At 40.7% G+C, this 6,706-nt stretch overlaps 1 protein-coding gene and 1 pseudogene across 3 annotated transcripts in view; one reads left to right on the top strand and one right to left on the bottom strand.

Annotated features, from left to right (window-relative positions):
• Positions 1–6,706, top strand: part of MACROD2 (MACRO domain containing 2) — a 1,947,520-nt gene that overhangs the window by 682,796 nt on the left and 1,258,018 nt on the right. The window lies entirely within an intron of this gene.
• LOC102245369 overlaps positions 5,955–6,706 on the bottom strand; it is a 2,972-nt pseudogene continuing 2,220 nt past the window's right edge.

Below are 6,706 nucleotides of genomic sequence, written 5' to 3' on the forward strand. Positions count from 1 at the left end.
GTGCACTGACCACCAGGGGGCAGATGCTCTGACCAGTAGGTTAGCTTGCTGCTGGGGTCCAGCTGATTGGGACTGAGTGAGATGGGCTGGACACACCCTAGGGCCCTTCTGCAGTCCTTCCTGGCCCGATAGTGCACCAGTCGTCCCTCAGCCTGGCCTGTGCCTTCTCGCAATCCAGGACCCCTCGGGGGATGTTGGAGAGCTGGTTTCACCTCGATCCCACAGGCCACTCCCCTTGGGAGGGCATCAGATGCAGGGCTCATGGCTGGTGTGCTTCTTCCAATAGGAACTGTTTGACTGTGAGCCCTCGGCAGGCACAGTGGGGCTTGGATGAGTGGGAGCGGCAGGTAGGAGCTGCAGGCAGCGTTGGACTGTGGATTTCAGCCCAATTCCTGCAGGCCACCCAGAGGGACCCCATCCGTGCATGAATTCATGCACCGGGCTTCTAGCTGAAATATAAGTGCCACGAGGATTGGAATTTATTCCTTTCTGTGTCATCAGGACCTAGAAAAATACTTAGCCATTTGATACATTTTGAGTGAGTGAGTGAATGAACGAATGAGTGAGTGAAGGAATCAGTCTACTTTTTATTTCCTTGATTCTGTTATTTCTGTAAAAAATAGAAGTACTTTAAATGAAAATATCTACTCAAACCATTTCCAAGTAAAAATTATAAGGAAAATAATGAAATAAAAATATTTATAAATAACCTTAATATTGAACATGCTGCTGGAAAACAAAAAGGAGACTAATAATACTTCAATAGAAAGGTAAGCAAAGGATAGAAATAATTCATTTGCTAAAATGAAATAGAATAATTAATAAACATATGAAAATATCCACTTTTAAAATTATTTGTAAAATATACAAATTGAATCAATAGCAGATAGCACTTTTTCACCTATAAATTTTACAAAACCTTTAAAATAAGCCCAGCTGTTGTGGCTCAGTGGTTGAGCATTGACCTGTAAACCAGAAGATCAAGGCTGGATTCCAGTTCAGGGCACTTGCCTGGGTTGCAGGCTTGATCCCCAGTGTGGGGCATGTAGGAGGCAGCCAATCAATGATTTTCTCTCATCATTGATGTTTCTATCTCTCTCTCCCTCTCCTTCCTCTCTGAAATCAATAAAAATACATTTTAAAAAATCATAATATTCAATTCTGTGGAGGAATGATTCAGTTAGACATATCAATGAAATTAGCAGGAGACAAGTAAAATCCACAAAGTTCATAACACATAGAAAGGGTGCCAAAAGTAGCTGAGATCAGACATGAGCTGCAGGGGCAAATTTAGGGAAGAAACCCAATGAGTTCCAAAAGGAGCACATGGTGGTGGAAAGTTATGCCTCCCCTCCCCACCTTTACATGGAACTAAGGTGAGCAATTCTATTTCCAGGAATTTATTTGGTATAACTGATAATCAGGTGATAAGCCCTAGTATAACCTACACATTGTTAAATATTTTGAATATCAATCTGAATGAAAGACATATTTGCATACATGTGAAATAATATATGGAAAATATGAATCACTACTACAAATTTTTTCAAGAGCAAAATATTGAAATAAAGCTAAATACCAATCAGTAAAGGGCCAGTTAAATAAATTTTGCTAAATTATGGTACACCTATACAGTGTAATGCTATGCAATCTATATATATAAAGAACCAGGGTCGTAACGTCCAAAACGACCGAACAGACGACCGAACACAGGAAGTCAGTTTTGCAGTCAGTGCTTGGTCGCCGCGGTGACCCAGCACTGACTGCTGCTCTGTGGGCAATGTGGTGACCCAGCACTGACTACCAAGGGGGCGGCGGGTCAGGCCTGGAGAGAGGCCCGGAGAGAAAAGCAGGGTCTGATCCGCAGCCTCCGTGGCAGCTGTTGATCAGCCCTTGCCTCTCTTTCTCTCCAGGCCTCGCCAGCAGCCACAGGGGCTGCTGAGCAGCCCCACCTCTCTGATCAGGCCTGGAGATAGGCCTGGAGACGCTGACTGGCATAGAAACCGACCAATCAGAACCAAATCTGCGTGAACTGCGAGGAGCCAATGGCTGCCTAGGAGGCAGAGCTTTTGACACTGACTGGCATAGAAACTGACCAATCAGAACCTAATCTGGGTGAACTGTGAAGACAGAACCTAAGGTGGGGGCTGAAGAGGGGTTTTAAGGGCAACAGCTGTTTGGTGTAAGGTGTAAGAAAGAAAGCCATGGTAGTGGAATCAAGGCAGAGGCAGTTAGGGGTGATCAGGCCAGCAGGAGAGGGCAGTTGGGAGTGAGATCAGGCCGGCAGAGGAGGGCCATTGGGGGCAAGATCAGGCTGGCAGGGGAGGGTAGTTGGGGGGATATCAGGCTGGCAGGGGAGGGAGGTAAGGGGCGATCAGGCAGGCAGAGACAAGGGTGATCAGGCAGGCAGGCAGGTGAGTGTTTAGGATGTGGTGGGGTCAAGGCAGAGGCAGTTAGTGACAATCAGGCCAGCAGGGGAGGGCAGTTGAGAGCGAGATCAGGCCGGCAGGGGAGGATAGTTGGGGGTGAGATCAGGCCTGCAGAGGAGGGAAGTTGGGGGTGATATCAGGCTGGCAGGGGAGGGAAGTAAGGGGAGATCAGGCAGGCAGAGACAGGGGTGATCAGGCAGGCAGGCAGGTGAGTGTTTAGGAGTCAGCAGTCCCAGATTGTGAGAGGGATGTCTGACAGCAGTCGGACATCCCTCAAGGGGTCCCCGATTAGAGAGGGTGCAGACTGGGCTGAGGGCATCCCTCCCCTCATGCACGAATTTCATGCACCAGGCTACTAGTTATAAATAAAAGAATGAGAAATCTCTTTAAGTACCAATATAGAAATAACTACAAAATATATTATTAAATGGAAAAAGAAAATATAGCAATGAATATATTATATGCTACCCTTTACAGAAAGCAGGGGTAAAGTTATTATGTATGTTCATATTTACTTATATATTCATAAATAAAATCTAAAAGACTATATACATTAATAACCATGTTGCCTGTAGAGTAGATGAGGTGGGGAATGAGTAAATAAGAACAAGGATGAAAGGAAGATATTTTTATAGTTTATTTATTTATTTATATTATATTGATATAAAATCAACTGGTGAGACAAACAAATGTATTAATTACTCGACTGCTGTCGACATCCCCCAAAGGGTCCCCAATTGGAGAGGGTGCAGGCTGGGCTGAGGGAACCCCTCACCTCATGCACAAATTTCATGCACCAGGCTACTAGTTATAAATAAAAGAATGAAAAATCTCATTAAGTACCAATATAGAAATAACTACAAAATATATTATTAAATGGAAAAAGAAAATATAGCAATGAATATATTATATGCTACCCTTTACAGAAAGCAGGGGTAAAGTTATTATGTATGTTCATATTTACTTATATATTCATAAATAAAATCTAAAAGACTATATACATTAATAACCATGTTGCCTGTAGAGTAGATGAGGTGGGGAATGAGTAAATAAGACACAAGGATGAAAGGAAGATATTTTTATAGTTTATTTTTTATTTATATTATATCGATATAAAATCAACTGGTGAGACAAACAAATGTATTAATTACTCAAAAATTAAATAAAAAAACTAGAAAAAGTGGGATTTGTAGAAAATGCATGTTTTCAGGTTGAAGAAAATATATTTGTCATATTTGTCATAAGGGTATTTAGGTTAAAAGATAATTAACGATATATATAAATATGAAAAATATGTATATTTATTGCCAGATACATACTGATTAAATATTGTGATACAAACACTGCAATACATACACACAATGAAATGTCATCAAGAATTAAAATGATCTTATAAAATAATAGCAAAAGATATGGAAATATATTCATAGTCTGTTTTCAATGGGTGGGAGTGTATTGGAGAGAATCAAGTGAGATAATGCAAAGTAGGATTCCATATCCATAAAATAAAAAGTTATACAGCTGTATACAAGCTTACTGACATATATAGAGAAAGAACTAGAAGGCTACTTACTAAGTTGTAAATCTTTGCCATGGTTATTGGAACTTATGGTAGGGTGTACAAATAATGTTAGAGCATTCCCTGATAGTAATTTAAATTAATATTAGTTCTCTCAAGGAGGTGGGATGATAGGTAATGTTGTTTTTTATTATCATCTCTAGTCTCTAAAGGTCTTCTAATAAATACTTTAATTACAGAAACAAAAGCAAACAAAAAGAAAACCCTTCAACATTTATTTCAAACTTTGAATGGGCCATGTACTATATAGTTTCTTAAACGTCTCAAAACTACGCAAGGCAGTTTTTGTTAACCATTTGTGTGTGTTATATGCCCTTGAGTTGGCCCCGACTTCTCATGACACTATGAACGGGCGATGTCCACAACATTCTGTCCTCAGCAGCCCTGCTCAGCGCAGGTAGACATATGCCTCTGTCTTGTTCTATGGAGTCAATCATCTTGTATTTTGGAGTCCTCTCATATTATGGAGTAAATCCAGTTCATATTAATCACCTTACAGATGGAAAATCTGAGGTTCAGAATGATTGTGTCATTTACCTAATACTGCACAGCTGGTATCAGATGCAAACCCAGGTCTGTCTCCATCCAACACTGATTTCTTGATCACCCCGCTAAGTAATTAAAGGAAACCCTGCTTGCAATTGAAAACATCTTTTCCACTGGCTTTCTTTTTAAGTGGCAAATCTTTGCCATGGTGATCAGAACGTGTGGTAGGGTGTACAAATAATGTTAGAGCATTCCCTGATAGTAATTTAAATTAAACAGTCATGTACGTGTAAATTATTTCATTTTTTTTACAGTAGATAAAATATGTTAATTTGTGTAAATGGTCTTCTGGGTGCAGATGCTCACACTGAATGCAGGCTCATCTTAAAAGCCCCCTGTCTTCCATTTGAAGCTTCTTTTACATGCATAGTTTATTTTTCTAATGCTGTCTCAATGTAGGAATCATTTTAAGGAGGCATTTGTGGCTAAATGAAAGAAAAAAAAACAGCTCTCTTGGCTTTGGTAAATATTAATGAGCCGGCGGAAAATCTTGTTACTGAAGTGCTGCGCTCTTTGAGATTTTCCTGCCATCTTGGCCCTTTGTGGGCCCTGCTCCCGGGCTGCCGATTAGCATGCTGGTATGTGTGCTATTGTGAGTTCCACGGCAGACCCTTGTGTGTGCTGACAGAAGGCTCACCTTGGTCTATTATCAGCAATGTCTAGGCATCTTAATGATGTTTTGGATTCAAGCAAGGAAAAAACAAATCATTCAGAAATAATTAATCTGACTTATTCATTTCAAAGCTTCATCACCAAATGCACAGTGTTCCTTTCTGGTCATGTATATGTTGTCATCACAATAACAGAGTGAAATCTAATTTATATTAATTTTTGAGTGAGAAGAAGCACAGAATTTGAATAGTCAATATTCACTCATATAATATATGTACAAAATGATTGCACCACACGTAGAATTTGATTTAGGCACTCTATTTTATTTTAGAAAATGTATTGTGTTCACCCATCCAAACACTTTTAAAAAAAATAATTTTATTGTTTATACCACAGTCACATGCAAATTGGTACAACTGTTCCATGACAGAGAGAACAAACAGAGACCTGTCATGCAAGGTAAATTAAGGGAAGGCTTTCCTAGAGCTGGAGAAGTACCACAGAAACACAGGATGGCTGCAGCTATGTCAGACAGCAGCGCCAGGGGTGTGGGTGGGTAGGAATGGAGGTGCTCCTACAGTAGCTGGCCTCCTTGTATTGGCCTGAGACCACTGTGGTTCCTAAGGGGAATTTCCTAATATGCTTGGTAAGCCGATCACTTGTAACCATTTATAATTGGGGTAGGGTGACACTTCTGCAGAATAAATTCTACAAGTTCCTAGGCAGGTTCTCTAAATCTCATCTGTGATCAATGGTTGGTAAATTATGTTTCTGCAAAAGTATTCCCATAAATAGACATCCAGGAAAGTTTTACAACCAGTGAAATTAGACAAAAAATAAACAGCCACACGAACCAAACCTAAACACTGAACTAAAATGGTGTCACGTCAGGACTTCTGAAAGAACCAGAGTAGGCAAGAAGAACCAGAGCAGGCAAGATTATTCAAACAGAAGATCCTCATCCTTCTCTTCAGCCCGAAGTTTGGCAGGCTCCGTCACCTCTCCAGCTACCCGTCGTTTCTCCAAGTCCCTCTCAGTTTTTTCCTTGAGAGCCTTTTTCTTCTCCTGTATTGTCTTTAACCTAGAGAACTCTTCTCACTCTCTCTCATCCAGCTCTGCGATGATAGAAGCAAGGGTATATTCAATCCTGGGAATGATGACATGTTCAATGGCATTTACATGCCTGTTGGTTATCTTAACAGCTTCATCCAAAGTAGCAAAGAAAGTCTACAGCAAGGCGAGTTCCACCAGTAGTTCCACTGCTTTGGCATAGTTCCTCTTTAGTTTAGCCGATTGTGGTTGTTCCCCACCTCTGGCTAAACCAGTCAGTTTGTAACTGTCAGTTCCTTCATGGTAATGTTCAAATATTGGCAAGGTAACACCCGCTACATTATTTTTCTTTGCTCGAATCTTCACTTGGGCTTTATTCACATTTTGGATAACTGTGGTGCTGAAGTCCCCTGCTGTGAACTTGGCCTCAGCAAGTGAAAAGGCAGCTTCTCTCATCACTTCACCCATCAACATTTTAGTCTCTGATCTT

The sequence above is a fragment of the Myotis brandtii genome, unplaced genomic scaffold (assembly GCF_000412655.1).
Source record: "Myotis brandtii unplaced genomic scaffold, ASM41265v1 scaffold137, whole genome shotgun sequence".
NCBI lineage: Eukaryota > Metazoa > Chordata > Mammalia > Chiroptera > Vespertilionidae > Myotis > Myotis brandtii.